General features: G+C 47.5%; 1 long non-coding RNA gene across 9 annotated transcripts in view; it reads left to right on the forward strand.

Moving 5' to 3' along the window:
- The first annotated feature begins 422 nt into the window (after positions 1 to 422).
- The window catches only part of LOC138849947 (uncharacterized), a 29,801-nt gene continuing 8,028 nt past the window's right edge, over positions 423 to 22,195 (forward strand). The window contains exons 1-6 of one of the 9 annotated variants that reach the window (XR_016218961.1): positions 423 to 635; positions 6,904 to 7,005; positions 11,388 to 11,443; positions 13,260 to 13,499; positions 15,610 to 15,704; positions 17,880 to 18,622. This is a non-coding gene — a long non-coding RNA (uncharacterized LOC138849947). Of the gene's footprint in view, positions 636 to 5,061; positions 5,216 to 6,903; positions 7,006 to 11,387; positions 11,444 to 13,259; positions 13,504 to 15,609; positions 15,705 to 17,879; positions 18,623 to 22,195 lie in introns of those variants that run through there. The other 8 variants (XR_016218973.1, XR_016218977.1, XR_016218959.1 and 5 more) reach the window with 8 other exon arrangements.

Raw genomic sequence — 22,195 nt, forward strand, 5'->3', positions numbered from 1 at the left:
CACGGGCATACTGTGAAAGAATCTGAACAGGAAGAGGTGCTCCTGACCCCTGCCTGGCCGTCTTTCCGCTCCAGGGAGGATCTGAATCCCTTTCTGGTCATGGGCCCTTGTCCAGTGAAGCGTCTTAGACCCGGTGGTGAGAAGCAGAGTGGTTCTGAGTGAAGCAGGGGAGGGCTCCTGGAAGCCACACACATGGCCTCCCCGCCCTCTCAGACTGAATCTATCTTAGTTTTCAGCCTTAGCTGCCAACAGCATTCGGCAAGATGGTCAGCCCATGCCCATGGCGGCCACCTCCCTCCAGCCCACTTCTACCTACTGCCCCAGCTAACCCCAGTCCTGGCTGTGCCGTCCCCTGTTTATAAACACCAGCTTGCCCATTTGTTTCTCAATACCAGGGCGCTTTCATTGTGTGAGGCATCCCATCGAGGCAGGACCGGAAGGGGACACAACAATCCCTGCCTGTAGCTGTGGCTGGGGAGCCAATCAACGTGCTGGTGATCAGATAGATCAGGGAAAGGTGTGGAGGTGGAGGGTGGTCTCAGCATCCTCAGAGCCCTCTCAGAAGAGGCTGCACACAAGCCAGCGCCGCCTGGGAGAAGAGCATTGCAGCCAGAGAGAAGGCAAAGTACGGCTGGGTGAGTGGCTGCTGAATGCGCTCGGAGAGCTGCACCGAAGCCAGCCCCAGAGACCTGAAGGTCACTTTAAGGTCGTTGGTCTCTGGCTTCAGAGCAAAGGGAATGCGATGGAATTTTTTTTTTTTTTAAAGGCAGAGTTATAGATAGGCAGAGGCAGGGAGAGAGGGGGATGGATCTTGAGCAAGGTAGTGGCAAGATGCCCTTTCTGTTTTCAGATATTGCTGGCTGCTGCATGTGAGCAGGCTGCAGGAAGGCAAGGGGGGCGGGTTCGAGCCCTGCTAAGGAGGGAGAGTGGGGCAGGTGCAGCAGCTAAGCAGCCGCTTAACAGCTGTGTCCCATATTGCAGTGCCCAGAGCCAAATCCCAGCCCTGTTAATACCCCCGGCTTCCTGTGGAACACAGGATTTATCTATCTGGAGAGCAGCTGAGAGACAAGGTCTGGGCTGCACATGGAGCTCGCTGGCGCCCTGTCGCCCAGCAGAACCAAGAGCAACTCCCTTAGGTTGGCCGTGTGGGCTTTATCATGCACATTCCACTGAGCCCTCAGCCCTGGCCACTCTATTACAGGACATGCTGTTCCCTGGACTGCCCTTCAACGTCTTCCCCACTGGCCCCTCCTCCTTGTGCTTGGGGGCTGGCTATCTTGGGTGCCTCTGACTTGGGGGCATCGTGCTTGCGACCCCACCCCCCTCCCCAGAGGACAGCACCCCTGCTGAGATCCCTGCCCTGTCCTCCAGGCTAGGGGCAGGGTCTGGCGTCCCCTTGGACCCAGCAGAGGCTGCGGCATGGGGCAGTTTTCCAACACATATGGGAGGGGTGCATGGTGGCAGAGTCCTGACTGTTTTCAGCAGACACGCGCTCAGGACACAGCCTCTGTGTGTGTGGAGCCACACATGTAGATAGGCTAGACTTCTCAAAAGAACAGTTTTTAAAGGCAAAAACTGCTCCTTCCATATCATTTATTTTATTTGTCCTCTTTATGATATATACATTTATGCTTAAATAGAATGGTAAAATCATTATTTGAATTAAGTTTGGTTGCATATACCTCAAAGCACAGAATAATTGTGGCTTATTAAGAAGGCAGTTTAGCTTTTTCTTTCATGGAAAAGAAGTCAAAGTTAGAATGGTAATTCCTCGGTCAACAAGAAACCAGTTTTCTCCCACATCTGTTCTGCCACTCTGTACATAGCTTACCACCTAATGGTCCAAGATGGCTGCTGGAGCTCCAGGCATTGTGTAATTTCTTTTCTTTTTCTTTTCTTTTCTTTCTTTTTTTTTTTTTTTGACAGGCAGAGTGGACAGTGAGAGAGAGGGACAGAGAGAAAGGTCTTCCTTTGCTGTTGGTTCACCCTCCAATGGCCGCCGCGGCCGGTGCGCTGCGGCCGGCGCACCGCCCTGATCTGATGGCAGGAGCCAGGTGCTTCTCCTGGTCTCCCATGGGGTGCAGGGCCCAAGTACTTGGGCCATCCTCCACTGCACTCCCTTGCCATAGCAGAGAGCTGGCCTGGAAGAGGGGCAACTGGGACAAAATCCGGTGCTCTGACCGGGACTAGAACCCGGTGTGCCGGCGCCGCAAGGTGGAGGATTAGCCTAGTGAGCCGCGGTGCCAGCCAGGCATTGTGTAATTTCAAGGCCAGTAAAAGGAGGAAAGGCAAAAGGGGGAAACTAATTTTGTCGCTTATTTTAAGCAGCCTTCCTGGAAAGCCCACCTGGAACTGCTTCTTTCAGCTGCTGTTCAGTGTTAGACACCTGGCTTCACCTAGAAGCCTAGACAGTCTCTCAGCTGACATAGTCATTGCTCGGAGTTTTGAGCTTTTGAATAAGGAGATCAAAGCCAGGGAGAAGTAGCTTTCTAGAACTGCTGCTAGTGGCAGCCTCTGGGCTCTGGGAATGGAGAGGAGAAGCAGGAGGCCTCCTATCTTCTTTACACGCTCCTGGATTGTTGAATTTGTAAGCAAGCATTTTTGAATTAGGAGACACAGTCAAGAAATGCATATTTAAATATTTGGTTTTTATTCATTTGAAAGGCAGAGAAACAGAGATCATCTATCCACTGGTTTGCTCCCCAAATGCTTGCAACAGCTGTGGCTGGGCCAAGCCGAAACTAGCAGCCTCAAAGCCAATCCAGGTCTCCATGTAGGTGGCAGGGACCCAACTACTTGAGTCATCACTGCTGTCTCCAAGGGTGCACATTACCAGGAAGTTGGAACCAGGAGTGGAGCTGGGACTGGAACCCAGGCTCTCTAATGTGGGTTACAGGGTCCCAAGTGGTATATTAATTTCTATGTCAAACACCTGCCTCAGAAATACATATTTTAAAGGAAAACATTATGTAAGGAGTGATGTGGCAACCCATCAGAGCAAGGTAGACAGCATAATAGAAATGGTCCTCCTCTCTCTTGCTTGATATACTATTTAATGCTAAAGCATCTCTCTCTCTTTTTTTTTTTTTTTTCAAGATTTATTTACTTATTTGAAAGGCGGAATTATAGAGAGGCAGAGGCAGAGGTGGTGGTGGTGGTGGGGTCTTCCATCCACTGGTTCATTCCCAAGATGGCTGCAACAGCAAGAGCTGAGCCAATCCAAAGCCAGGAGCCAGGAGTCAGGAGCTTCTGCCGGGTCTCCCACATGGGTGCAGGGGCCCAAGCATTTGGGCCATCCTCTACTACTTTCCCAGGCCATAGCAGAGAGCTGGATGGGAAGTGGAACAGTTGGGACTTGAACTGGCACCCACATGGCCGGGAGCGGATACTGGCACTGCAAGTGGCGGCTTTACCCACTAAGCCACAGCACTGGCCCCTACTAAAGCATCTCCTAAACAAAATTTTTTTTACAAATTTATTTATATGAAAAACAGAGAAGTCCCACCCACTGGTTCATACCCCAGATGCCTGCGACTGCAAAGAGCAAGTCACAAACAGGGAGCTGGAAATTCAATGCAGGTGGCCCACATGGATGGCAGGGACCCAATTTCTTTTTTTTCTTTAAATTTATTTATTTATTTATTTGAGAGACAGATATGCAGAAACAGGGACAGAGATGGCGAGAACTTCCATCTGCTGGTTCACTCCCCAAATGGCCTTACCAGCCAGGGCTGGACTGAAGCCAGGAGCCAGGAACTCCATCCTAGTTTCCTACATGGGGATAGAGGCCCAAGCCCTTGGGCATCTTCTGCTGCTTTCGCAGGTGCATTAGCAGGGAGCTGGATCAGAACTGGAGTAGCTGGGACCTGAACCAGCACTCTGACATGCCATGCTGGCATTGCAAGCAGCAGCCTAACTTGCTGCGCCACATCACCGGTCCAGAAAACCAATTTCTTGAGCCATCACCTGCTTGCCTCCCAGGGTGCACATTAGCAGAAAGCTGGAGTAGGAGCCGGAGGCAGGAGTGGGACATGGACTCTCCAATATGGGGCACAGCCACCTTCACCGTGAGGGCAAATCCCACCCCAGCCAAGGCAGATCGCCTGTCTCATGACCCCATGCTGGTCTCCACGTCATGTTTTGTGCTCTTACGGCAGAAAAGGAACACACCAAAGGCAAAAGTGTTCTGGAGGTGAATAGTGGTGATAGTTCTACAACCATGGAAGTATGTTTAATGCCACTGAATTGTCCATTTTAAGTGGCCAAAGTGCTCCATTTTGCATTATATGTATTTTACTGTAATAAAAACATATAAAAGTATGCTGAAAGATGTCCCCTGAAAAAGTTGGGGTTCAGCATGGTCCCACGTACACAGCAGATGAGCTCTGGGTCCGAGCTTCCTTCTCGCTGCCTCTGGATTCCTCTCCACCTGCGTTCCAGGGCCATGGCCGACGGGCAGGTGAAGGAGAGCAGGGTGTCGGGAGCGGAAGTGATTAAATGTTGAATGAGGATCTGGTGGCTGTGGGTCAAAGCTGGGACAGCCCTCTGGGGAGGCCAGGCCTGCCCCCCACTCCCCCGCCTCAAAGGAAGAAGGATGTCCGGGGTCAGGGAAGGCACTGGTGCGTTGGGCCATGGGAGAGATGTGAGTTATCTAAATTAAGGAGGAAAGGTGGGCGGGAATGGCAGGATGTCCATATGGGCCTGTGTTGCCAAAATAAATGCATCTGGAAACACATATACACGTAAACAAGTAAGTACAGATTTTTTTTTATGCCTCCAACTCCACCTTCTTGCTTCATTTTACCAAGGACAGAGGCTGAACAACAAGCTGAGAAGCCAAACAAAGAGATTTTAGATTGCAGCTGCTAGGGAGAAATTACAAATGAGGGCTGACGCTATCTTTGTTTCTTTTTCATTATGAAAAATACTCGTCAGACATGGGCACCATGCCACCATTGGGAGAGCCGTGAGAACCCAATTTGTTTCCAAAACATTGCCGTATGGAGGTGAGGTCATTGAGAGCACTGCTTTCCCCCAAGGCATCCCTGATCAAAGTAAATAGATGATAACTGGACAAAGTCCTGGGAGAAATCCTGAAGTGGCTCCTGGCTGGCACATTCAGTGCCTCTCTGGGTGCCCTGGGGGCGAGTCGCTGAGGAGGCCAAGGCAACTTCTGTCTGACAAGGTCACAGCAGGAGCTCTGTCTCTGCAGGGGGTGAGAACCACAAGCTGCCGTCTTCTTGATGATTTTAGATTTATTGATACAAAAAAGCCGGGGTTTCCTGGGGGATCTCGCTGATGATTGCTATACACTTGGAAATCTGTGAGAAACGACCTCTACTCAAAATGACCTCACTGAGGTTGAGCTGTTGGATGAACTTGATCCTCCTAGAGTAATTCAACCCCTTCTGATGCGTCAGTTATCTGCAATAAAAACCTAGAGGGAACCCAAACTGTTGGGTGTTTGGTATGCAGTTAGACCTGATGTAGGGATAAGAGGTCCTTGGGGAAGGTCTTCAGTCTCCTGCTATAATCCACTAGAGGGTATGTTTTATTATAGACTAATGACTTGTAAATGAGTGTTAACAATTTGAGTGGCTGAGAGAAATACAAATAGTGGTAAATATCTTACCTTAGTTTGTGTGGTCTGGTGGAAAAAACACAAAGTAATTACCAAAATCAGTGAGCGAGTCTTAACTGAGTTACTAAAACTAAATAATAGTGAAGGGTTATGGAAAGGACATGTGTAATGAATGGGTTTGTTTGAGCAGGGTGTTAATGGTTACTAGTAGAGTTAAACTAAAAGGTAGATGGGGCTGGCGCTGTGGCACAGCGGGTTAATGCCCTGGCCTGAGGTGCTGGCATTCTGTATGGGTGCTGGTTCTAGTCCTGGCTGCTCCACTTCTGATCCAGCTCTCTGCTATGACCTGGATGGCATTAGAAGATGGCCCAAGTCCTAGGGCTCCTGCATCTATGTGGGAGACCCGGAAGAAGCTCCTGGCTTTGGATCAGCATAGTTCTGGCCGTTGCGGTCATCTGGGGAGTGAACCAGCGGATGGAAGACCTCTCTCTCTGTCTCTACCACTCTCTGTAACTCTGTCTTTCAAGTAAATAAAAATAAATCTTAAAAAAAAAACCCTAAAAGTTAGATGTTCCAATCTTCATAATCAATTGTTATAAAAGCAGAAATAGATGTTCTTATGCTTTGCAAAATAACCACTGTTTTTTGTAATTGATTATTATATAATTTTTTTTTTTTTTTGACAGGCAGAGTGGACAGTGAGAGAGAGACAGAGAGAAAGGTCTTCCTTTGCCGTTGGTTCACCCTCCAATGGCCGCCGCGGCCAGTGCGCTGCGGCCGGCGCACCGCGCTGATCCGATGGCAGGAGCCAGGAGCCAGGTGCTTTTCCTGGTCTCCCATGGGGTGCAGGGCCCAAGCACCTGGGCCATCCTCCACTGCACTCCCTGGCCACAGCAGAGGGCTGGCCTGGAAGAGGGGCAACCGGGACAGAATCCGGCGCCCTGACCGGGACTAGAACCTGGTGTGCCGGCGCCGCTAGGCGGAGGATTAGCCTAGTGAGCCGCGGCGCCGGCTGATTATTATATAATTTAACATCACTTTGAGTCTGTTCTATTGTATCTCAAATATCAAGTAAATCTTTAAAATCAAAGAAATTGTTACATGGCTATGGAAATCGGGATTGAGGAGAGGTTACACGTAATAGAAGATCAATGGTTTGAAGTGGATGGGAAACAGCCTGTTATTGTAAGAAAGAATCATTAACTCTAAGGATCATTTATGAATGGACATTTTCAAAATTTATGAGAACAGTAAAGAATGTGTAAAATGAACAGCGGATGTAACTTAGGGTATAAAAATAAAGTCTGGTGCTCTCTCATCAGAGCCACGCCATCAGCCTTGCTGTGAGCGTGTCTCTCATTCCTCCCTGCGCCGGCGTCTCCCACACCTTCAGGAACCCCTGGATCTGCTGGAGCTGGACTCTGGTAAGTCACTTTCCTCTCTGCAGTTTAGCTGTTTCCTTGTAGAATGAGAGGAGGCACCCAGTGACCTCTGAGGTGCTACAACCCCAGTGTTTCATGAGTCTAGGGTATTTCTTTTCAGGTCCTCACAGACAGCAACAATGAGAGTAGAAGAGGGGAAAGGAAATGCTGAGTTAGGGGCCGACCTGAATATCCAGAGATGGAAGATACTGAGAAGTCATGTAGCTCATCCATCCGCCCACTCATCCACCCCCTCATCCATCCATCCATGCATCCACTCACCCATCCACCCACCCACCCCCTCATCTACCCACCCATTCATCCATCCACTCATCCACCCATCCATGCATCCACCCATCCATCCATGCATCCACTCACCCATCTATCCACCCATCCATCCACCCACTCATCCACCCACCCACTCATCCATCCATGCATCCACTCACCCATCCACCCATCCACCCACCCACTCATCCATCCATGCATCCATCCATCCACTCATCCACCCACTCATGCATCCATGCATCCACTCACCCATCTACCCACCCATCCATCTACCCACCCACCCATCCATCCACCCACTCATCCATCAATGCATCCAGTCACCCATCCACCCATCCATCCATCCACTTATCCATCCATCCTTCCTTCCTTCCATCCACCCACCCACCCATCCATCCACTCATCCAGTATTTCTACCCTAGCCTATCCCTGTGTAGGGAAGAACCAGAAGTGGATCAGATTCAATCTGTACTTTCATGGAGCTTACAGTAATGGGGTGGAGGGGATAATTTGAGTGTGGCAGAAAGATGAATGAATGATTATGTTATCGAGAACTGTGAACGGGGGACTGTGTGTATAGGATATGGTAGGAGTGCAGGGTGGGTAAAACTTGCTCAGCCTGAAGAGGACAGAAAATGCATTAAGACAAAGAATCTTCTCTATGGACAAGGAGGAATATCTAGCTTTTTAGCCTAGAGGTTAAGATACCCTCATCTTGCATCAGAGTACATGGTCTTCATTTCTGGCTCTGGCTTGTGACTACAGTTTCCTGCCAATGCAGACCCTAGGGTGCAGTGGTGAAGGCTTAAATAGTTAAGTTCTTGCCACCCAGGGGGGAGATCTGAATTGAGTTCCAGGCTCCTGGCTTTAGCTTGGCTCAGCCTCAGTCACTGCAAACATCTGGGGAGTGAACCAGGGAATGGATACTTTCTCTGTCTGTCTCTGTCAAGTTTAAATAATAATCATAATTATTATAATAATAATAAGTAGAAGTTCACCATGCTGATAAAGGAGGAGACTACAGAACAGCACACGCCCAGGCACCAGTCCGGGGGCAACAACATCCTTCCTCATTGCTCTTCAAAGAAAGACATGTCAGGGTTTTGGAAGGGATTGGAGCAGAGTTTCTCAACCCTGAGCCTGTAGACCCCTGGGGTTAGTAGACGTATTTGTAGGAATCTGAAGCTTGTCAATGATGACTGTTAAATGCTGTTTCATCCTGGTGGCTCTGAATGTGTGAAGGCTCCTCCTTGCTGTAGCCCTTTTGTATTGCTACACTGAGTGTCACAACTGCCCCCAGGCAAGGAGGGAAGGGGCTTCATGCATAGGATGCTTCAGTGCCAGCTGAAAGTCAAGGACACCATGGTTTGCATACTGAGTGTGTCCCCCAGGGTTTCTTGCGTGTTGCTATTGAATCTCCCCATTGTGATGTATTAAGGAGGTGGGATGTTCATCTGACTGGCATTTGGGTGCCGGATTGGGGGGAGGGGTGGCTTGGAGGGGAGGGTTTTTGGAGGGAGATGAGGATTAGGTAAGGACATTAGGGGGCACCCCAATGACTGAATCCTGGTGGCTTTATGAGGAGAGAGGGAGAGCAGAGGAGACACAGGTACATGTTTGCTCCTTGTCTCTGCCAAGTGATGATGCCTTGTGCTGCCTTGAGCCTCTGCCAACGAGGAGGCTCACCAGGTGCCGCCCTTGACCTTGGCCCAGAACTGGGAGCCAAAATAAACTTCCTATCGTCATCAAGTTACCAAGGCTCAGAGATTTCCTTACGGTAACACAAAATGTTCTAATACAACTGGGGTCCCAGAGCGTTGTCAACATGAAAATTTTCCAGGGGTTTGGCCACGGTGTCATAGTGGGAGTTGCCTATAGGACCCAGAGCTATGGGGTATGCTGGACTCTAAAGAACTCATGCCAGGCCAGTCTGTGCCATACTCAGCTTGCAAAGAGCCATCTATCTTCAACAAAATGACATCTTGCAGCCCATGAAAATGAAATGCTGCTTTGCATTCTAAAGGGTTCGTAGTTTTATTTCCTATTTGCCTTGGTTTAGAGTTGGAGAAGAGCTAGAAGCACACGAACTTATATTGAAGTTTCTGTCTATACGTATGTCAGTAACAAAGATAAAAATAATTTAAGTCAACCTTGGAGTGCACCTATAAGGATTTTAACAGAGGTCCATCCATCACTTGAGTTGGAGGTTCTGCTAACTGCTTGGTGAACAAGCTTCATTGTTTGGAATTTATTCCTTGAGTTGAATGCAAGTCTTTCCGGCTGCCATCTTAGGTCAAAATAACCTCTAAAAAGATGAGCCCTAATCCATCATCATGAAGTTAGGAAAAAAAAAAGTGCACTGGAAGAAGGAAGTGCACCCTCCAGGGGTGGGCATGGCTGACCCGTGTTTTACCACTGTCTAGCAGCTGAGGGGTAGATATCCTAGCAGTGTTTACTGAACAACTCAGCAAAGTCCTTTATCTTCCCAAACTCCAATCCCCTAATCTGTAAAAAACAGTTACACTGGCTGGCGCCGCGGCTCAATAGGCTAATCCTCCGCCTTGCGGCGCCGGCACACCGAGTTCTAGTCCCGGTCAAGGCGCCGGATTCTGTCCCGATTGCCCCTCTTCCAGGCCAGCTCTCTGCTGTGGCCAGGGAGTGCAGTGGAGGATGGCCCAGGTGCTTGGGCCCTGCACCCCATGGGAGACCAGGAAAAGCACCTGGCTCCTGCCATCGGATCAGCGCGATGCGCTGGCCGCAGCTGCCATTGGAGGGTGACCCAATGGCAAAAGGAAGACCTTTCTCTCTGTCTCTCTCTCTCACTGTCCACTCTGCCTGTCAAAAAAAAAAAAAAAAAAAAAAAAAAAAAAAAAACCAGTTACACTAATAATGTTTTACCTCCCAGGTGCAAATATGTTGCAAGGATCAGCTGGGCAAGTGCATGGGACACAATAACAATGATTCTGTTAGCCTCCATTAACACTAGACATATGTCTGTCTTGAGCTCATTTAATCCTCCCAGCAAGTCTGCGTTGGCGATGTTTATCTCAGGCTGAGAGAGGTGAAGGGGATTCGAACCGAACCTTCGAACATGAAAATCACCTTTGCTGTGACTATTGTGCAGCATGGCTCACGTCCTGCCACCCCCATCTGTGGACTCCTGTCTGCCTTTTAAGACCCTCCCCAGAAGGAAGCTCTGTTCTGTATGCTCCACTCACACCTTCTGCGTGGTCTCATGCGTTGCAGGAATTTTATCCATGTTTTTAATCATACTGCGTCAGTTTACCCAGGACACACCCGCTGGGGGCATGTGCACAGGGACAGATTATCGAGTGTCTAGGAACAATCAAATGTTCCCTGGCCCTGTGCCCCTACCAGTGATGTCATCCATATCCAGAGCCCCCTCCTAGAACACTCGCGTCACCCGCTTTTCTTGGCCAGGTCCCCGGGGGCTCATTTAGCTGTCATAGTGAATGAAACTGAATGAAGCCAGGGGACGTAGGCTCCAGCCCCTGTCCTGTAACTCCAGTGCCTGATGCAGATAAGCCATTTTAGTTCTCTGGGCTTACACTCTGTGTGTGTGTGTGTGTGTGTGTGTGTGATGGGTGCTTGAAGAGCCCTAGAAATCTTTAAGATTCATGGAGCCAGTGCAGCAGGTTAAAGCCCTGGCCTGAAGCACTGGCACCCCAAATGGGTGCCGGTTCTAGTCCCGGCTGCTCCTCTTCCAATCCAGCTCTCTGCTGTGGCCTGGGAAAGCAGTAGAAGATGGCCCAAGTCCTTGGGCCCCTGCACCCACGTGGGAGACCTGGAAGGCACGCCTGGCTTCTGGCTTCGGAGTGGCGCAGCTCCGGCTATTGCAGCCATCTGGGGAGTGAACCAATGGATGGAAGACCTCTCTCTCTCTCTCTTTCTACCTCTCTCTGTAAATCTGTCTTTCAAATAAATAAAATAAATTAAAAAAAAAAGATTCTATGCCAGGGTGACAACATGAGACTTGGAGCAGGCTCCTATCTGAGGTTACATTTATGATAACATGTGCTCATGAACTACTGCAATTCATAAACACTGAAACAAAATTTACCATCCTCATCTTTGGCTTCCAGGAACTGTCATGCTCATCATAGAGACAAGGCTTGGTTTGTCTTTTTGGATGTGAAAGGTGAGCCTTTCTTCTTTGTCCTCCTCCTGATATAATCATTTTTTGTGGTTCTATTTTATCTCTGTTGTTAGCTTCCTAGTTATGACTCTTTGTTTTGTTATTTTGGTCATTGTTTAGGGTTCACATCATACATCTTTACCTTTCATGGTGCTCTGAGTTATTCCTCAGCTCACTCATGCTCTCTCACTAGCCCTTTGCAGAAATAATGGTCAATTCATTTGTCTCTGTGCTTCCTCTTGTACGGTTTCTATAGTCATGATCTGAAATTCCTTACTCTTTTCTTCAGCTGTGTCTGATCTTCGCCTCTGCTATGCCCACCCTACTCTTAGTCCCAGCCAGTGCGTTTGTCATCACAGACATTGAAGTTTTTGTCTCGGAAAATTTGATTTGTGCCTCTTACATTTTCCATGTTTCTATTTAATTTTTGAATCTATGAAATACACTTGCAGTTCTAATAACTGTTTAAATGTCCTTCTGCGTGAACTCTGACATCTGTGTGAATCTCCGTTGATCTGGATTTTCTCCTCACCATGAGTCATGTTTTGCTGCCTCCTTGTCTCCTAATCTTTGATTAGATGTCATAATACATTGTGATTTCTACCTTGTCAAGTGCTGGGCAGTTTTGTATTCCCATAAACACTCTTTAGCTTTGGTCTGGATATATTTAAGTTAGTTGGAAGCTGTCGGATTCTCTTGGGTCTTACCTTTATGTTTTTGGTAGTGTTCATTCCAAGGCTAATTATTTCCCGATTAGTCCATCCAGTGCCCTGAAGTGTAAGTTTTTCCAGGCTGGCTGATGGGAAGCTACCGTATTCCTGGGCGGTGAGTGCCATCACCTCTGACCTGCTGGGGTGGTTCTTTCCCCAGCCTTGGTAGTCTCCTCCCGTGCACACACTCAGCTAAAACCCTCTGGGAAGCCCTTCCGCACAGCTCTGGAGCTCTGTCTGTACACAGTTCTCTCCTTGCTGGGAGCACCTTTGAACTCTAGTCAGTCTGCCCTACCAAAAATTGGAAACATTGCTGCACATTACAATTGATAGATATATTCATAAAAACGTCTATTCGCATTTATTGGGCAGTTACAATTTCTGGGTGAGGAAACTCTACTAAGACGAGTTAATTATCAAAGGCCTTTAAAAAGATGAGGTCTGTCTCTAGCACCCACATTTTTAACCATTCAATTGCCCTGCCATACTGTATGTTCAACGTGATATTATTCCCTTTTCTTTAGGATAAGCTTCTGTTAAATCTATGGTTTGGCTTATAATCAGTGGCAGACTAGAATAGAAAAAAATTTTAAAATTTAAAAAAAAACTGAGCACAGAGAATAAGAGAGCATGAAGTCGTTGAGTCAATTATGTTAAGTATTGCATATTGCAACATCTCCCCTTTTTTAAAAAAGATTTTTTTTTATTTGAAGCAGAGAGGGGGAGTGACAGAGAGAGATCTTCCATCCACTGGTTCACTCCCTAAATGGCCACAATAGCTAGGGCTGGGCCATGCCAAAGCCAGGAGCCAGGAGCTTCATTCGTGTCTCCCGCCTGGGTGGCAGGGTACCATGCACTTGGGCCATCTTCCGCTGTTTTCCCAGGCACATTAGCAGGAAATGGAATTGAAAGTAGAGCAGCCAGGACTCGAACCAGCACCCATATAGGATGCCAGAGTTGTAGGCAGTGGCTTAACCCACTACACCACAATACCAGCCCCTGTAACACCTCTCAAGCATTGATTCAAGCCAGGCATTTTGCTGAATGTTCCATGTGCAGTTCATTTCATTCTCACATTCTATTCAGTGAATATTATTTCCTCTTTACAGGGAAAAACGAGGTTGAGAAAGATCATCAGTGAGTGGTTAAATCTGCATTTGAAACCTCATGACTTCATTATGCAGCTCTGGTTCAAGCAGTCCAACGGCAGGATTCAAACTCGTCTGACGGGAGTTGTGCACCTGTCTGTTGGACTCAGGGCAAGCTCCATGGTAATGGGAAGCTCCCTGTGGGACTGCTTGGTGTGCCTGGAGGGAGAGACAGGAGAGGGAGACGAAGAAACAGTGCAGGTGGGTAAGTGCAGTGATAAGAGGGAGAGTGGCAGTTGTGGGACTGGAAGGGGCGGCACCAAATCCAGCTGGGGCAGTGAATGCAAGGCCACTGCAGTCACTCTGACAGGGGCTGCAGGTGTACCAAGCTACATCTTACCCCCTGTGCCAAACGCTATCGTCTGAATTGAATCTTTTTTTTTTTTTTTTTTTTTTAAGATTTATTTAGCCGGCGCCGCAGCTCACTAGGCTAATCCTCCGCCTAGCGGCGCCGGCACACCGGGTTCTAGTCCCGGTCGGGGCGCTGGATTCTGTCCCGGTTGCTCCTCTTCCAGGCCAGCCCTCTGCTGTGGCCCGGGAGTGCAGTGGAGGATGGCCCAGGTGCTTGGGCCCTGCACCCCATGGGAGACCAGGAAAAGCACCTGGCTCCTGGCTCCTGCCATCGGATCAGCGCGGTGCGCCGGCCGCAGCGCGCTGGCCGCGGCGGCCATTGGAGGGTGAACCAACGGCAAAGGAAGACCTTTCTCTCTGTCTCTCTCTCTCACTGTCCACTCTGCCTGTCAAAAAAAAAAAAATTTATTTATTTATTTGAAAGTCAGAGTTACACGGGGAGAGAGAGAGAGAGAGAAAGAGAAAGGTCTTACATCTGCTGGTTCACTCCCCAGTTGGCTGCAATGACTGGAGCTACGCTGATCCGAAGCCAGGGGCTAGGAGCTTCTTCCGGGTCTCCCACATAGGTGCATAGCAGAGAGCTGTATTGGAATTGGAGCAGCCAGGACTCGAACCAGTGCTCATATGGGATGCTGGCGCTTCAGGCCAGGGCGTTAACCCACCACATCACAGAGCTGGCCCCTGAACTGAATCTTAAGATATATGGGAACAAGGGGGACAAAGGCTAGGGCCCTCTGGGTGTTGGTTTCTGGCCAGGCTGTAAGGGCCTGGTTGGAGTCACAGGGGTCACTCTCAGCCTGCAGTGGTAAATCCAGTCCTCTGGTTATGCTGACTGGGGTTAGCTAGCTTTTGTTAATCAGAATGTGAAAAGGAAAGAAAGATTTATCCAGGATTGATACCATTTTATTAATATTTTTCAATACCAATAAGCCTTTTGGGTTCTTGCCACGTGTTCAGAAAATAATTCTGAATACCGGAACAAATAGACCAGACAATGTGCTAAGTTTTAAGGATTTTATTCAGTGAGAGAAATGCATAGGAGAGCTAGGGTTTTATCTAAGGGAGAAAGAAAAGTCTAGAGGCTAAGTTGGGCTCCATACCAAGCAGAGAGCAGGCCATGAGCCACGTGCAGCAAATGTTTGGTTATGAGCATCCACAGGTAGCTCAGCACTGATGTAGGCATGCATACAGGATAAAATTGATCAGGTTTGTGAGCTGGAAGACCATGCCTTCACCACACCCCTGTATGACCCCATGCCCCTACCTGGCCACACCTGTGCGCCCACTGGCCAATCATATTATTAACCACTCTCCTCTGGAAGTGGATTAAAGGTTGGGGACATGGTGGGCCCAGCCTTTTTCTTTTTTGGCCTTTTGCCGTTGTGGGCGTTTGCTGCCCCTGAACCTCCAGAGAGCTTGGCCTTCGGGCCACCCACCCCATGCTTCCTGACCTGCATCTCTTCCACATGGCTGGCTCCTGGTACTCGGTATGAACCCAGATTTCCCTCTCTCTCTTAGATGGGGCCCTCACTCTCCTATGCATTTCTCTCACTGAATAAAAAGCTTAAAACTTATGCTGCCTCGTTCATTTATGCTGGTATTCAGAATTCCCTCAACATTAGGCAAGAACCCACACAGGCTTATTAATATTGGGAATTGATTAATAAGCTCATGGTGATATATCTGGAACCCCATATTCCGATATCAGCACGAGTAGCGAAGCGAAGGCGGAGAGAGCGATTTTGGGGCACTCCTCGCCTTTTATACACTTTCCAAAGGGGAGTGGTTGCATAGTCTGATGGGCAGATGGGCATTCAGGTGAGATCACACAGGGGCGTGCTCTCCAGCTCACAAATCTAATCAATTTTATCCTATCTGCCTGCCTACATCAGTTTGATTATGTGATCACATTGCCAACTCCTGCTCTGTGTCCTATCAAATCTCCCTGTCTCCTTATAAGGATCCCTGTGATTGCATTGAGGCCTAGCCTGATAATCCAGGATGATCTCCGCATCTTAAGATTCTTCATTACACTTGCAAAGACCTTGCTTCCAGGTAAGATGATGTTTACAGGTTTCAACAATTAGGACCTGATCTGTTTGGGGCCCATTATTCAGTCTCCTACAGGGGCAAATCTGGGCCTTCCTTTTCTCTCATTCCAGCAGAGAAGGGCGGCATTTTGAAAAGGAGGAAGCAGACAGATTTGTTTGCATGGCAACACAATGAAGCTATGTTGTGAGCGGCAGTTAATATTTAAAAAGGTTCTGTTTGTCTAGTGACATTCCATTCTGTAGGCAGGGAGGGACAGGAGATGTTCCCAGTGGTACAAGGATCTGATGCTCCCTCTTTCCTGATGAGGGGACCCTGCAAAGCTGCGGAAGGTTGAAGAGACCACAAATATGATCAGGGGACAGAGGGAGGGAGACCAGAGACACTGGGGGCAGGGGAGGGAGAATGCCAGGTGGTACTGACCTGGATTCACACACACTCCAAATGCTGGAGACATTATGCTTGCTTTTCTGGGTGATGGTGATTTGTTCCTGTAGGTGACTAGAGGAAGTAGGGTACAGAGAGTCAGATATTATGAGATTCAGCTCTGTCCAGTAGAGAGGATCCATCACTCTATGCTGATACTTTAGATGCTGGAGAGGTGGGAGGAGCTGGGGCTTGGTAGGCTGCATAGACTGAGAAAACTGCAAGGCTTGAGAAGAGTGTCCAGGTAGGGCCCGAGGCACAAGGAGAGGAAATCAGAGTCATTCAAAATTATTTAAGAGGCAGACAGAGCTCCCATCTACTGCTTCACTCCCCCAAAAGCCCCATAACTGCTGGGACCGGGCCAGGTAGAGGCTGCGAGCTGTGAATTAAATCTCCCATGTGAATGGCAGGAAAACAACCACTTGAGCCACTATTGCTGTCTCTCAGTCTGCACTTGCAGGAAGCTGGGCTAAGAACCCAGGTATTCTGATATGGAATATGGGCATCCGAACCAGTATGTTAACCACTAGGCCAAATGTCTGCCTAGTAGTTATAGTGGGGATAACCCAGCTCCAAGCACTCTTGAACACGTTGTTACAGAAGTAGTTAATAAAAACCCACGCAGGGTCAGTATTGTGGTACAGCAGGTTACGTTGCTGCTTGTGACACCAGCATCCCGTATGGGCACTGGTTCATGTCCTGGCCGCTCCACTTCCTATCCAGCTCCTTGTAATATGCCTGGAAAAGCAGCAGAAGAGGGCCCAAGTGGCACCCATGTGGGAGAGCTGGGTGGAATCCTGGCTCCTGGCTTCAATTTGGCCAACTCCCTCCCAGCTGTTGTGACCATTTGAATCTCTCTCTCTCTCTCTCTCCTTCTCTGTCTGTGTAATTCTGACTTTCAAATAAATAATAAATCCTTTTTTAAAAAATATTTTTTATGAAAGGCAGAGTGACAGGGATGGGGGAGAGAGAAAGAGAGAGAGAGAGAGAGATCTTCCATTCACTGGTTCACACCCCAGATGGCCGCAACGGCTGGAGCTGCGCCGATCCAAAGCCAAGAGTCAGGAGCTTCTTCCAGGTCTCCCATGCGGGTGCAGGGGCCCAAGGACTTGGGCCATCTTCTACTGCTTTCCCAGGCGATAGCAGAGAGCTGGAAAGGAAGTGGAGCAGCTAGGACGTGAACTGGTGTCCATATGGGATGCCAACACTGCAAGCGGCAGCTTCACCCGCTACACCACAGTGCCAGCCCCCAAATAAATAACTCTTAAAACAATCAAACAACAAAACCCCATACAACATTTCAGTTTGCTAGCTCAGCCCTAAGTATAAAGTTTCCTATTTTTCTTCATTTGCCTCAATCATTTTTAGTATTTTTTAGGGCCAGTTATTAAGTTTCATTGCCTAATTAATATCAAGTTTGTTTTTTTTTTTTTAAACAATCACAGCATATCCAGAATTCTGGAGAACTCAGCTCATTTATTTCTGTCTAAAAACCTCAGCTCCGTGCTAACAAACCCGGTGATAATGCACTCCGAGTTAGGGTACAGAAAACGACACCTGGCACGCAGAGTATTTTGCACTGCAGGACTTTGGAAGGGCCTCCGAAGCAAACTTCTCTTTGACCTTCCACGGCCTCTTTCTCTTGCTCCCTTTTCTCTCCTAGGCAGGCCGTAGAAACTAGAATTCCTCTTGCACTCTAAGCCACCCATAAAATCTAGAAATGTTATTCTAACTTTCTCCTGCCTTTCTGTGTAGGACCAGCCGTAAAGAAATGCTCGGGCCTTCCTGTTTGATGTTGGCCACAACATCCTCATTCCAGAGGCGTCCTGCCCTCTGCCCAGGAGGAGGGCTCCCGCACAGAAAAGCTGTGAAGAATGCAGACAGACTGGCCTTGGGTTTCTCCTGTCAGCCTACTGCCATCAGCTCACACCCTGTGTATCCAATCACATTGCTTTCTTTCTTTAAGATTTATTTGTTTGAGAGGAAGAGTTACAGACAGAGAGAGGGAGAGACAGAGTTCTTCCATCTGCTGGTTCACTCCCCCAAATGGCCACAACGCTGCAGCTGAGCTGATCCAAAGCCAGAAGCTTCTTCTAGGTCACCCATGTGGGTGCAGTGGCCCAAGCACTTGGGCCATCATTGTTGCTTTTGCTGGCCTTAGCAGGGAGCTGGGCTGGAAATGGAACAGCTGAGACAAGAACCAGCACTCATAAGGGATGTTGGCACCAAGGAACTCCATCTGGGTCTTCCATGTGGATGGCAGGGACTCAACTACTCAGATCATCAGGTGTTGCCTCCCAGGCACATTAGCAGGAAGATGGATTGGAAGCAGAGCAACCAGGACTTGAACCAAGCACTCCAACATGGGATGTTGGTGTCCTAAATGGCAGCCTTATGCCCTGCAGCACAATGTGTGCCCCAGAGTCTTCATTTTCAAGGTCTCTCATGTCATGTAAAACTTTGATTAATTAAATGTTATGCTTTTCGCTTATTAACCTGTCTTTGACTATAGAAGTATTAGCCATGACCCTTATGATGGGGAAGGAAGGGGAGCTAGCTTTCTGCCCCTCCACCAGCCAATTTCATTTCAGTACAACAAGCTCTTGCATTTAACAGGTATCTATCACTTTCTTTGATATCCTGTTAATTATTCTTATACTTATGGATCTGAGAGTTGAGGCTTGGCAGTGCTTAATAATTCCTCTGCATCTGCACAGAACGTGGCTGTGCATTTGATCAATGTTCATTGACATTTAATACCTGGCTTGGGCCAAGGTAGCCAACTCTTTAGTTAAGTATAATAATGTAGTAAATGTGGTAATAATAACAAGAGTCACCATCACTAGAAAGATGCCATCAGAACACCCATTTTTAAGGTTCAAATTTTGTATTAGAATACTCATTTTATGATTCATTTTGTTTATAATTTAGGTGAAATGATAGAATACTGGAATTGTGAGGAAATGTAGGGATAATCTAGCCTAAAGTTCTCATTTTTTAAAAAAGTATTTATTCATTTATTTGAAAGGCAGAGCTACAGAGAGAGCAAGAAGGAGAGACAGAGAGAGAGATCTTCCATCTGCTGGTTCACTCCCCTAAATGTTTGTAATGGCCAGAGATAGACTGGTCCAAAGCCAGGAGCCAGGAGCTTTTTCCAGGTCTCCCTTGTGGGTGCAGGGGCCCAAATACCTGGGCCATCTTCTGTTGCTTTTTCAGGCACATCAGCAAGGAGCTGGATTGAAAGTGGAACAGGCGGGTCTCCGACCAGTGCCCATTTGGAATGCTGGCACTGTAGGTGATAGATGGCCTTACCAGCTATGCCATTGTGCTGGCCCCTAAAGTTGTCATTTCATGCTAGGGGAAGCTGAGAATCAAAAGTAGAGATGACACCTCATTATGGTTTTGATTTGAGTGGCAGGGGCCCAAGTACTTAAGGCATCACCTGGTGCCATTAGGGTGTACATTAGCAGGAAGCTGGATGGGAAACAACGCAGGGACTCGAACCCAGGGACTCCATATGGGATGCAGGCATCTCAAGCAGTGAGTTAATTGCTGTGCCAAGCATCTGTGCCTCAGAGAGGTCTAAATGAGTTTTTCATGGTTACCCAACTAGTAATGGAAAAATTAACATACAAAACATATGCTAATAATTTCCCCTTCCTCCTTCTAATTCCTTCTGTACTCATTCCCCATCCCATCCCCCAGTTGGCCAATATTAGCACTGTGTTGTGTAACCTGCCACGGTTTTCTTTTTACCAACACAAAAATATAGGCACAAAAACTGTTTCTTTTTCCTTTTGAGAACAAAAACTTGGATATGTAATACTGATTATTGTGCAACTTGCTGTTTAACTTAACATACCATAGTCATTGCTCCTGGCTTTTATATATTGTTAGGTCAAATTCCATAACATAATTTTAACTAGCTAGGTCATATTCCATAATATAATAAGAATGTGCAAAATATAATCAGTCATTTCTCTGCTGTTGAGTAATCACGTTATTTTCATTTTTTAACTACTATAAGCAATGTTTTTATAAATATCTTTGTATGCATATTTTAGGTACTTTTGTTGTAATAGTATAATCTTAAAAGACAGATGCCTGGGCCAAATAGTATATACATTTTCAACTTTCATAGATTATTCTAGAATGCTTTTCAAACAGATAATGGTGTAGTGTTATACCTTCACCAGCAATGAGTAATGCTGCCCATTTCCTTTCTTTGTAACAATGAGGTTGGGACATCCTACCCCAAAATATGGTGCTTTGGCATTTAAGACAGCAGCAGAAGCAGGAAAAGTCACTCTTACCTTTTCCCCACCTTCTCTCTGCAGCAGGTTGTAAAGCCTGCAAAGGGTTTTCTCGCCTTTCCTTGAAGCACCCTTGTCTGAACACATGGGCTCACAGAGAAGAATATGCAGTCTTTGCTGAGTTTCCATTACTACCATTAGGCCATACCTTTAAATCCAATCATACTTCTCCATGACTATCCACTTCTCCATCAAACCTAGCATAAAAAATACACAGGTTCATTTCCTTGTGAGGGCTCCTGTATCACAGAAAAATCATGTTAAGTTACTTTCTGTGCTTTTCTCTCGTCAATCTGTCATTTGTGTTAGGGGCCTTAGCTGTGAACTTAGGATGGGAAGGAAAGATATTTCTTTCCCCCTACAGTCACAAGGCTAGATGTTCTCAATCTTTTAATATTGTCAGACCTATGATCGAAAAGCCACATTCTACTTTTTAAATTTGCATTTCTCAGACAGCTAGTTAGTCTGAGCAGCTCTTCAAATGTTAGTTGTCCACTTTCATTTCCTTTCCTGAGAGTTGCCTGTTCACAGAGTTTGCCCATTTTTCTCAGTGAGTTGTTTGGTATACATGCCACACCACAACTTAAGTTAATCAGGACTACAGCCCAGTCTCCTGAAGCCCAGAGCAAGCAGTACTTCACTCTGCCTACTTCTTGAACTACTGTGTGTTTTGTTGTTGGGTGCTGTGTTTGCTTTCTTGTGTTTGTGCCTCTTCTGCTATAATGTGAGTGTAATTAGTTTGTCTCTAAAATTCAATTTACCAAATAAGTTCTTTCCTTACCACTAGACAGAATCTTGGGCAACTTCCACAGGATTAGGTGTTTCTTCTTTCCTCCTCTTTCTCCTCTCCCCCTTTCCACCCTTGGGAAAAACAGTCCTATTGAAAAAGTTCAGTCTAGGCAATCATGTGATCACCTAGCTCCAGTCTAGTCCTGCGTAACCTCAAATCTCCAAGCTCATAACAGTTGATTTGTCCCCTCCCAAGCTCACAGAAAGCCTGCAGTGGTAGGGCAATGTCTTCCACTCTTCCTCACCTCCCCTGCTGCATGGAAGCTGGTTCACAGGCCAGGTGGACCCAGGGTTTTGCAAGGATTGAAGCTTATATGATTTGGAGAGCCTTCTTTATGGTAGGCAGAATTGTAAGATTACCCCACAATTACCTTTGCTCTTATATAACCTCCCCCTTTAAGCATAGGTGGAACCTATGATTACGGTGAGACCTCAGTCCCATGAGTTGGCAAAAGGGAGATTCTCTGGGGGTGGGCCTGGCCTAATCAGGTGAGCCCTGTTCAAAGTAGAGCTCTCTCCAGCTGGTTGCAGAAGTCAGAGTCACATTCTGGCTGGCCTGGATGAAAGCAAAAACATTCATGCTGTGAATTGTGGAAGGGGTGTTTTAGTCTACATAGGCTGCCATAACAAATACCACAGATGGAGGGACTTGAACAAGAGAAATTTATTTTCTCACAGATCTGGAGCCTGGAAGTCCAAGATGAGGGTGCCAGTATGGTCAGTGTCTGGTGAGGACTCTCTTTTCTGGGTGCAGAGGGTCATCCTCTGACTGTGTCTTCACATAGCCTTTCCCTGGTATGTGCATGTGGAGAGAGAGAGAGGAAAGAGCAGGCTCTGATGTCTCTCCTTAGGCAGGCACTGATTCTACTGGATGCGAGCCTACACTGATGACCTTTAGCCTTCATTGCTTCCCAAAGCCTCTGTCTTCAAACGCCCTCAACATGTTGGTTTTAGGGGAACACAAACTTC

This window comes from Oryctolagus cuniculus, chromosome 1, assembly GCF_051225735.1.
Source record: "Oryctolagus cuniculus isolate XC-2025 breed Fujian yellow rabbit chromosome 1, ASM5122573v1, whole genome shotgun sequence".
Taxonomy (NCBI): domain Eukaryota; kingdom Metazoa; phylum Chordata; class Mammalia; order Lagomorpha; family Leporidae; genus Oryctolagus; species Oryctolagus cuniculus.